The sequence below is a fragment of the Amblyomma maculatum genome, chromosome 5 (assembly GCF_055883805.1).
Source record: "Amblyomma maculatum isolate TAMU_Amacu chromosome 5, ASM5588380v1, whole genome shotgun sequence".
NCBI classification, from domain to species: domain Eukaryota; kingdom Metazoa; phylum Arthropoda; class Arachnida; order Ixodida; family Ixodidae; genus Amblyomma; species Amblyomma maculatum.
This window is the reverse complement of record NC_139348.1, coordinates 39,574,573-39,585,114: the sequence shown is the minus strand read 5'-3', so window position 1 is coordinate 39,585,114 and position 10,542 is coordinate 39,574,573.

Sequence of the window (10,542 nt, the reverse complement as noted above, 5' to 3'; positions counted from 1 at the left end):
TGTCAGATACTGCAAAAATATAATTCTCCTTTAAGAGTATTGACGATGACGGCTTCCAGATTTTGCCAGCGCACGAATTGCGTACCGTCGCCGAAGTGTTCACGCTCTGCCAGAGCTTCGAGGAGTTGCGCAAGCAAAGGCTGTTGAGGCATCAGCTTCAAGCACAGATTGAACCGTTTGCCGAACTGACGCCTGTACCCGAGAACCCATCTTTGATGTAGCGAATTAAAGCCCTTTTTCGTGAAGAGGAGGCGCGTTAGCTTTCCCAGCTTTCTAATCTTCAAGAGCAGCAACACCACTTGGCCGCAGTACAGCGGCAGGCTATTGCGGTACAAGTTGCTGAGGCGATTCCACCTCTCCGTCCGCCATCACTTGAGCTGCTGCTCCTCTGACGTACGCCGACGCCGTTCCCAGACCTGTCGGCGCTTTTATAACCTGTATCCATGTCATTTCAAGGCCTGTCGCCGGTCCCTTGACTTACGCAGACATCATTGCTTGACCTCCCCGCCAACTTACTCTACCGTCAGTGCCTATGCAACACCAGCACCCTATTTTCGACCGGCTTCAACACCACGCAATTCCTGGCACATGACAGATAACCGGCCAATTTGCTACATTTGCGCGCTGGTTGGACATATTTCTTGCCATTGCCGAAACTGTCTCCAAGTGTCAGCACCACCTACTTTCTTAGTACTCGTCTTCGACGCCTCAGTATTCCGCGCCTACAGAGCTTCCAGCAAGGTGTGATTTCGTTAATGGACGCAACACTTTGTAGCTGTTTAAAGAAAGTGAAGACGCCGATTGCAGGACTTCCGTTGCGAACTGCCAACGCTCAGCAAATCAAGCAGTGATCCAGAATTGCATTTACACGATTGAATTCGTCGTGCTTCTGAGTTGCTCACAAGCTGTTATTTTAGGCTGGGATTTCTTGTCGCGTCACGCCACTAAATCGATTGACCTCACGCTGAAGTCGGCTTTCTGCACTTCCCGTGTCAGACAACGCTCCATAAGCCCTCATCGCCGAAGACATTTCTCCCTCTTCTTCCCTGCCTGTAAATATAATTTGTGACTGCTCGATCTAACTGTCCTCTTCACTCCGGCACCTATATTTCGATGCCGAAAGTGCCGTCCATTGCCCTATGCTGTACTATTTCCGCTGGCTCCTCTGCGCTCTGGGTATCTACCCGTTTAACTACCCCAGGTAGCACAAAGTGGGCTATGAGGTTGGGGCCCATGCAGGCCCCATGCGGGATTTGCAATACGTACCCAGAGGGGCCCCGCATGGGCTGCCCAATTTTACCGCGATTGGTCCCAATCTGTATCCGTGTGGGCAGCCCAAATAGGGCTGCCCGCATTCAGCTCAGATAGCCGAACGTGGGCAGCATACCAGAATCATTAATGGGTCCTACGTTTATGAAGGCAGTGCCGCCCCATTCATCAATGTTTTAATTTTTAAGTCGATTAATCCCTCCAATACCTGAATTGTGCCGACGCGGGCTTTACGGAGACCAGTCCGTTTTGAGCTGGTCCACGTGCTGCGCTCATGAGTTGAATCTGGCATTTTCGGTGCTGCCCAAGTTCCATTAATAATCAAGTGTGAAACAATGAGCACTACTTTTTGCCTTGTATTCGGCACTCAGTAATATAAGAGAAATTCATTCCGAACACTACAATAATGTGGGCTGGCCCACACAACCCCCCAAATATTGGTCTGAATATTTATTTTGGTGGTGTGTGTAGAATAATAATAGCGCAGGAAACATTTTGAGGTAGTTCAGTACATACTCGTAAACCGGAACAGTTACTGCTGCATATTTTCTACCAACACTGCACATTAACGCAGTTTTTAGAGTAAAATTAGATAGTCTTTATTCTTGGCATGGGATGCATAGAATAGTTCTGTGAAAAATCCAAAAGAAGCAATTAGCGGCCGGTATAAGATGAATTACATAAGTAAAATAGTGCCTGGAAATAGGGTGGAGACGTTTGAGAGCGGTAAACCCGACTACGGCCAATTTGGGGCCCATTGGGGCCTTTCATGGGCAGCCCCAATTGGGCTTATCTTATTTTTACCGCATGGAGTACAAATATATGTTGCATTTTCCTGCTATTAACCCAAGAAATACCCGTGTGGGCAGCATAGAGTCATGCCCGCTTTTCAGTCCGGATGCAAACCATGCGAGACCTATTCAGTTTTTGAGTGGGCAGCCTTATTTGGGCTAGCCCGTTTACTATGCGCTTTAGGCCCACATTTGCATCGCGGATGTGCCCTTAAGTGCCCCGCAAGAGACCGATGCGGGCAGAAGCGGAAAGGAGTACTTTCCTGCCCCGCTACAGCCCATGCAGAAATTTTATAGGTTTTTGGTGGGCAGTTCCATTTGGGTCACCCCATTATTTTCTGCATGAAGCCTACATTTTCGTTTGACCTTCCCTCGATAACCCCTCAAGGGTCCCATGTAGGCAATGCTCAGGCATACCAATATTTAGCCCCGCCGCGGCCCATGCTATTGCGTTTTTCAGTGGGCAGCCCCAATTAGATTAGCCCAGGATTTTTCTACCCAAAGCCCAAATTTTCTTTGCATCGGCCGCAAAATTCCCCAAGCGGGATCCTTGAGGGCCAGATGTGGGAATATGTACTCAGCCCTTTCCACGCCTGTATGATACCCAGATGGAAAAAGCAGGAGCAAGCCCAATTCGGGCTTGATCCCTAAAGCGGGCCCTCATGGGTGTTATCGTGGTTGCCCAAGCCCAACGTGCCCATACGGGCCCCAGGTGGGCCACGTAATGTGTTCTACTTGGGTACCCCGCTGCTTTGCGCCTCGGTGAATGTCTCGGGAGCCTACAACCTATCGCATCTCTTCTGCGTGAAGGAACTTACGACTCGCCGCACCTCGCCTTGACTGCACTCAACCTTTCACTTTCTGCACCAGCTGCTTCTTCCACAGACCTGTTCCGGCACTCCATAGACGCAAGTCTTCAAGCGCCTCAGCAAACGCAAGTTCTAACCCTACTTCAACAGTACAGCTCCTCCTTCGATTGCCATCTAAATTCCCGGGCCTAAGTTCAACTGTCACTCATCGGATCGCACTGGAGACCACGTACCACTGCGAAAGCGGCCCTACTGTGTATCTGCACTGGGCGCCCGGTTATTGAAGAGCAAGTAGAGCAGATGCTCCAGAACGGCGTCATTCAGCCCTCAAACAGCCCTTAGGCTTCGCCTGCTGTGCTCGTTAAAAAGAAGGATGGCTATACATCCGCTCTTGTGTAGATTATCGCCGACTTAATAAGATTAAAAAGAAAGACGTCTATCTTCTTCCGCACATAGACGACGCAACGGATTATTTTGAAGGGGCTGAATTTTTTTCAGCCTTAGATTCAAATTCTGGATACTGGCAGGTCCCGATGGAAGCGGCCGACTGCTTTAAAACGGCCGTTGTTACTCCCGGCTGCCAGTACGAATTTACTGTTATGCATTACGGCCTTTTCAATGCTCCGGCGACATTTGAGACAATGATGGGCACCATATTTCGTAGGTTTGTGCTCTCTTGACGACATCATTGTCTTTTATCCTGACTTCTACTCTCATTGCCCTTTCTTGCTGCCTCCATCCAGCTGTCGTCGGCAGCCTATCGAGCTTGGACGCCTCGCCAACGTCCCTTCACATCAGTCCCTTCTGCGCAGCGGAGAAACCCTTAGGTCGCTTCTCTTATCGATCTCCTATCTGATCCATCGGCTGCTTCTCCATTGCGTGCGCTTCGCCGCCAAGCATCAAACTTCGCCATTCTCAACAACTGCTATCCTCGCAACTACAATGGTCGCAAACGGTTGCTAGTCATTACCCGCCACCTACGCTCGCAAGTCTGCGACCGCTGCTACGCTGACCTACAATGCAGCCATGCCGAAGTGTTCAAGACATAACGGTCGGCTACTCTTACGATACTTCTGAACGGGCATGTACAATTTTGTCCTCAAATACGCTCGCTCACGCCTCGCCTGCTAACGTCACACGTTCCCTTCTCATCGTCCTCCTGGCGAATTGCAGCCGTTACCTTGCTTTATAAGGCCCACTCCCATACACTGCCACTTGAAACGGTTGAGTTATCATCGCGGGTGAACACCTGTAGAAGTATGCAGAAACAGCTGCCCTTCCATTTTCCGCAGCGTCAGACGAAGGCTTTTATTTTGCAGCGATTTGCCCTTCGCAACAGCGAACCTCGTGAACTACTCAGAGACAGAAGACGTGTCTTTTTACCTGACGTCGTTAAAGCTCTACTGAACAAGTGCCACATACTTCATCGAACCTCTACCGCCTTCATCCGCAGACTGACGAACTCACCACGTACTTTAACTCTACCCTTGGCGACATGCTTTCTAAGTACCGTCTTTGGCAAAAGTAACCAGGCTGCTCCGAAGGCTGCCGGAGCAAGCGCGCGGCCGTGTGACGGCGTTGCGCTCGCTGTGGCTTATCGGTGCTCGTCAGCTCTGAGGGTACAACCATAGAGAAAGAGACTGGTAATGAGCGGTCACTCCCATAGGGCCCAGCGGCCCATTTGACTGTAGCGCAGCAAGCTGCCGGCGGCAACTACTTCCGATCTCGGTGGAAGGCGCGCGATTTGAATGCTAGCATATGCGCTGCGCCCTGCCCTTTTGGCGAATTAGTTTGGTTTATATGGTCCGCTAGTGTTTCTATTTATCTTAAGCATGCATAACAACATGGAAAATAGATTCCCAGGGCTCTAAACTGGCCATCAACGCAGTTGCGCCACAGCCTTTGCAAAACAGTATTGCAGAAAAGATGCCAAGTGTTTCATGAAATGAACATTTATTTTGCTGCATATATAACACATTAGAGATGCAACAGATGTACACGGAAGCATTGACAAAACTTGGCACACATTAAGAGATGTGTACAGTACAGAAATTTAAAAACACACAAGACGAGAAAAAACACTTAGAGAGAAAAATAGCACGACGTTGAATTCCGAATTATTGCAAATGATATGTAACAAAACAGGCATTGTAATTAAACTACGCACTCACAGACGCAGCTACCTTAGCAAGGGTAACTTGTATTGCTCAGGGCAGAGAGGAGTTCTGACGCCTGGGGGAAGTCCACACGGTTCACCGGTCGCATCTGCCGTGCTTCGGCTGCAGTCCGTAGGCTCATGCAGCGCTGTTGGAAAAGGAAGGAATACGCTGTAGAAGGTCGCATCGAACCGTAAGACCACCGCACCAGGCAAACATCTGTACACGTGGGTGCATACTGAAGCTTGGTGAGCAGCAGGTATGGTCCAGAACAGGAAAGCTGTAATTAGTCAAATTGGTACAAAAGCTACTCTTGTAACTTACAGGTCTGGAAATGCAGGCTAAGCAAACCTATCTGAAAATGCATTTCTGAAGTGAGTGAAATAACAGCCGCTAAACTAACAATGTTCCTCAAAAGCACTGAACAGCTGAAGCAATGAAGCTTGCAGCATAATAAAACATTTCTCACTTTAAAGTTGTGCCGTTAAATGCAACGCGACACCCCGCAAAACTAGCCGTTCGCAAAACCGCGGCAGGCGCAGCCAACGCGGCCTGGCCTCCCCGCGGCCGGCGAGCACGCCATTTTGGCTTGCCCTTCCTTCGCGACCATGGCGGAAGTAGAATGGTGGCGAAGGCTGGGCCCAAAAGTGGTTCAGCGGTACCGCAGCATAGCCACAGGTCGGGGGGCCAACCACTCAGATTAAGAAGTTATACTACTACAAATTAAAAAGTATCAATCAACATAAAAAGAATAGACATTCTGATAACTTCGCTTGTGAATGAGGTAAGGTATTTTATTAAGACATTCATAATTAAAAAACGGAATCTTGCAACACTCTTACCGCGCCCCCTTGATGTTGCATCGGTCGTGACGAAACTTTTCAGGCCTTGCTAGGTTCTTGCGAAATAGGCAACGAGAGGTAACCAAGGCAACGGAGATAACGAGGCTGACGAAGCACGAAACGATTTCTTATCGCTGTCATGCTGCTCGTCTGCTGTGGTGCGGGCCTTGGTGCGCCCGCCAAAGCGTATAAATTTAGTTCGCAAGTTTGAAAATATCCCTTTTCCGAAGATTTCGACGGCCTTGCTGGTCACTGCTCTGTCGCCGTTTGGTGAGATTTAATATCCTTCTGCAGCCGTGTTTTTTTGCTTTCGTCCCCTTCGTGGTACGGGCAGTGCGAAGTGCTTTTGCAGCATTGTATTGGACTTAGTGTTTTATCGCAAGATGAGCCCGCACAAAGTGAGGAAGCGATGCTCTGTGGCGCGTTGCGACAGCGTGGACTCAACCGTCCGTGTCTTACCGCTTCCCGGCTGACTTTCACCGGTGAGCAGATCTGGAGGTTGCGCACAGACTCAAAGTATGCTCTAATGCTCCTGTGTTGAGCACGTTTGTTGATAATAGAGTTGTCTGGACTGGTGCAACCTTGAAATTGCCTTGAAAACGGCTGTATACGTTCTGCCGAAGAATTTAAATGTGAAGAGTAATCACAGTGCTGTATGTTCCACGTATGTTTTGATGCACCTACTTTCATGACATTTTTATTTAAATTGCAGCTGTCATAGCTTTGTTTTCTGTACATGCATGTTTCTTATCTGGTGATGTTTTGTAGCAGGCACTTCAAGCCTTTTCCAAGCCTCGGCTGTGATCATATTGAGATGATTAGCCCGATTAAACAGCGCTACTGTTTGTGCTGTTTGCGACATGCATTTTTATAGTTGTGATTTGTTGCTGTATGTTATTGGTTGATGCAATAAACCATGAATATGAAAACCATAATTGTTCACTTGGTACACTCTGTTGCGAACTGGGCAAGACTGCCCTGTTGCACCAGTGTTTCTTGACCGCACCTTACTGTGCTGAGGGATGAAGTAAGTGACCAAAGTACTTGCATGACTTGCAACACTATTTGTATTATGAATTTGCATGCGTGGTCTCTACTTGGAAGTGTTGCTGCCTTTCTATGCCGCCACCTTTGCCAACCACTTTCATTGTCCTGGGGCAACTGCTTAGGAACAAGGGCGTAAACAACAGAAACTCGAGTTCGTAGCAAAGGTTGGCGCGCGCTGAAAGGCAACAACCTTCAAAAGATGTAGGCTCGTCAATGCAACGCGGCGGTTTAAAAAAAATTGTTTATAATTCGCGCCAAATGGAACGCATGAGTGACGTAATTTGACGTCATGGTCCCCCAACTTTTATTGGCCGCTGAAGCCCATGAGCCGCCATGATTTGTACGTATGGGCGTCTATGGAGCTTTCGCTACCATAGTACATATACCTTGACGCGACTTTGTGAAGCGCAGACCGCCGTGATGAGCTAAACTGCCTGAAATGCCTCAAATGCCGCGCAGTTTTGTTAAGAGTCGCGTTTAGCAGAGCAACTGTAAAGTGAGAAACGTTTCATTTTTTACTTTCTTGTAAACTGTGCACTATTTCAGGCAGTTTAGCTCAGTACGGCGGCGACTGCGCTTCACAAAGTCGCGCGTGAAGGGCAAGCTAACAGGCATGACAAGGCGTGCTGACCGCCGCGGTGACGTGACATGGCGATTTTGCGAACGGCTAGTTTTGCGTGATGTCGCGTTTAACAGGGCAACCGCAAGGTGTGAAATGTTTCATTCTTGTCAAACTGCGAGGCTTTTCGGGCAGTTTAGCTCAGCACGGTGGTCTGCGCTTCACAAAGTCGCGTATGAAGGGCAAGCCAACATGGCGTGCCCGCCGGCCGCGGTTTTGCGAACGGCTAGGTTTGCGTGGTGTCGCGTTGCATTTAACGGGACAACGTTAAAGTGAAAAGTGTTTTATTATGCAGCAAGCTTTATTGTTTCAGCTGTTCAGTGCTCTTGAGGAATATTGTTAGTTAGTGGCTGTTATTTCACTCACTGTAAAAATGCATTTTCAGTCAGGTTCGGATAGCCTGCACTTCCTGACCTCTACGTTGCAAGAGTAGCTTTTGTATCAATTTTACGAATCACAGCTTTTTTGTTCTGGACAATAACTGCTGCTCACCACGTCTTCAGTACGCACCCACATGCACAGATGTGTGCGCGGTGTAGTGGCCTTATATTTCATTGCAACCTTCTGCATCATGTTCATTCCTTTTCCCACAGCACTGAATGGACCCACGGACTGCAGCTGAAGCACGGCAGATGCGACGAGTGAATGGTGTGGCCTTCCCCCAAGCGTCAGTACTTCTCTCTGCCCCGAACAATACAAGTTACCCTTGCTGAGTTAGCCGCGACTGGGACTGTGTAGTTCATTTATAATGACTGTTTTGTTACATATCATTTGCCATATTTCGGGAATCAACGTTATGCTATTTTTCGTCTCTACCTAAGTGCTGTTTCTCGCCTTGTGTATTTTTATTTTTCAGTATTTTACACATCGCCAAGTTTTGTCAATGCATCCGTCTACATCTGTTGCGTCTCTTGTGTGTTTTATATGCAGCAAAATAAATGTTCATTTCACAAAGCACTTGACGTCTTTTCTGCAATACTGTTTTGCAAAGGCTGTGGCGCTGCTGCGTTGATGGCCAGTTTAGATAACTGGGAATCTATTTTTCATGTTGTTATGCATGCTGAACATAAATAGAAACACTGGCAGACCGTGTAAAACCAAAATAATGCGCCATAAGGGCAGTGAAGGGCGCAGCGCATGCTAGCATTCAAATCACACGCATTTCAGCAAGGCCGGAAGTAGTTGCCGCCGGTCGCTTGGTGAACTATAGTAAAATGGGCCGCTGGGTCCTATGGGAGTGTCCGCTCTTTACCAATCTCTCTATGGGTCTACCGCTGCAGTGAGTGCTGTTGTGCGCGCGTCCGCGCATGCGCACGTTGGTGCCGCCATCCATCAAGCGGCGGCAGCGCAAAAGGCCGCGCGTCATTTCCTGGGGCCATTTTCGCCAAGTGAGCGCTCTTTACTAACGTCGCGTTCTCGCAGTTTGTAAAACATTCCCTCGCCGTTTTCTGCGGCGCGCGCGCCGAAACATTACAGAAAGGGCCACCGCGGCCTTACACGCCCCACCATAAGAGGATTGCTGGGCTTTTTTTCCCAGCCAAACCGAACAAATACAAAAGGCCGCGACTTTCCGTTCACAAGATCACGATCTACATGCACAGTTCCTTTTCACCATCGCTTTATGGCATGCACGACGTTCAAAGCTGGTCTCAGTTCCTGGCGCACAAAGCTCACGTGTACAAAGTTCAAACGCACTTTTCTCGCGCACAGTCACTGCACAGCATGCAAAACGTTCACGGCAAGTCCCAGATCCTGGAGTTCCGCACACATCACATGTGGTGAAGTCCGGCAAGTGTTCTTTGCACGCTTCGCTTGCCACTTCATGCTCGCGAGCGCACACACTTTCATGCCCAGGCGAGCAGGACCGCTCACGCCCGCCGGTGCAACGCGGCTCGGGTTCAAGTGGAGAATTTGTTTCGTCTTGACACTCGTTAGAGATACGGAGGGGCGTCGCATCGGGCAGGTCGCGTAGGTCTGCAAAAAGGCAGCATGCTAGACGCTCGCCTTCGAATGGGGGACTCGCCGCTACACTGAGCGTCCCAGATTCACGTGTGAAAGCGGTGGCGAATTCAGCGCCTGTCATGGCACTGACCTTGATATTGACGGCAGCTGATGAGATCGCTCTCCTACATACCGCATCTTCTGTGGTCAACGTGTTCGTAGCCGGCGCGTCGTTGTTCATCGCGGCGGTCTCGACTTACGGTGTTGTTGTCGATAAACCTCCAGCGATAATGCTCTGTTCTTTAGAGCCAGAGGGATGGGACGTATCCTGTTACTCTCTTCAATTTTCACTTATGCTACCCCTGCAAACTCATCCTCGCGCGGGGTGCTCGCTACATATTGGAGTGTCTTTGGTTCACTATTGCGAGCGGTGGCTAATTCCCCGCCTATCGTGGTGCTGAGGTTGATGCTTGCGACAGCTGCTGATACTTCTGTCCTACAAACAGCATCTGCAGCGGTCAACGTAAGATCGCGGATCTCGCCGATCCCATCGCTCGCGCCCGCTGTCACTGAATCAACTGTGGCGCCCTGTTCTTGGTAAGCGCTCGCGCCTGTTGTCGCTGTTTCACCCGCATTTGCTGCACTTAACCCGACAGGATCAGTTTGTAAACACGCGGCAGCTTTAGGGTCTTCAATAGGGAATCCAAGCTCAAGTTTCGCCGCGCGATGGCAGCGCCGCATTCCTGGCATGGTGGCGAAATGTGAAACGATGGGACGTCGCCGGAGCAGACGCTCCGCTAGCTTCCTGTGCACTTTTGGCGAGCGAGTTGCGGCTGCCGGTTATTTAGCGATACAAAAACGCTTCCGCTGATGCGAAACGGAGGTACTAATTAGCATTGTGTCATGGGTAGCCAAAATAGTAGGCGAAGCGCCAAAAGACGAGGCTCACGTGTGGAACTTTGCAGATTTCATTGGAAGCGTTTCCACAAGACCTGTTTTCCAACCGCATGACAGCATTCTGAGAAGTCTCGCGTTCTTTGTGGAAACGAAAAGGGCCTATTTTCCCCG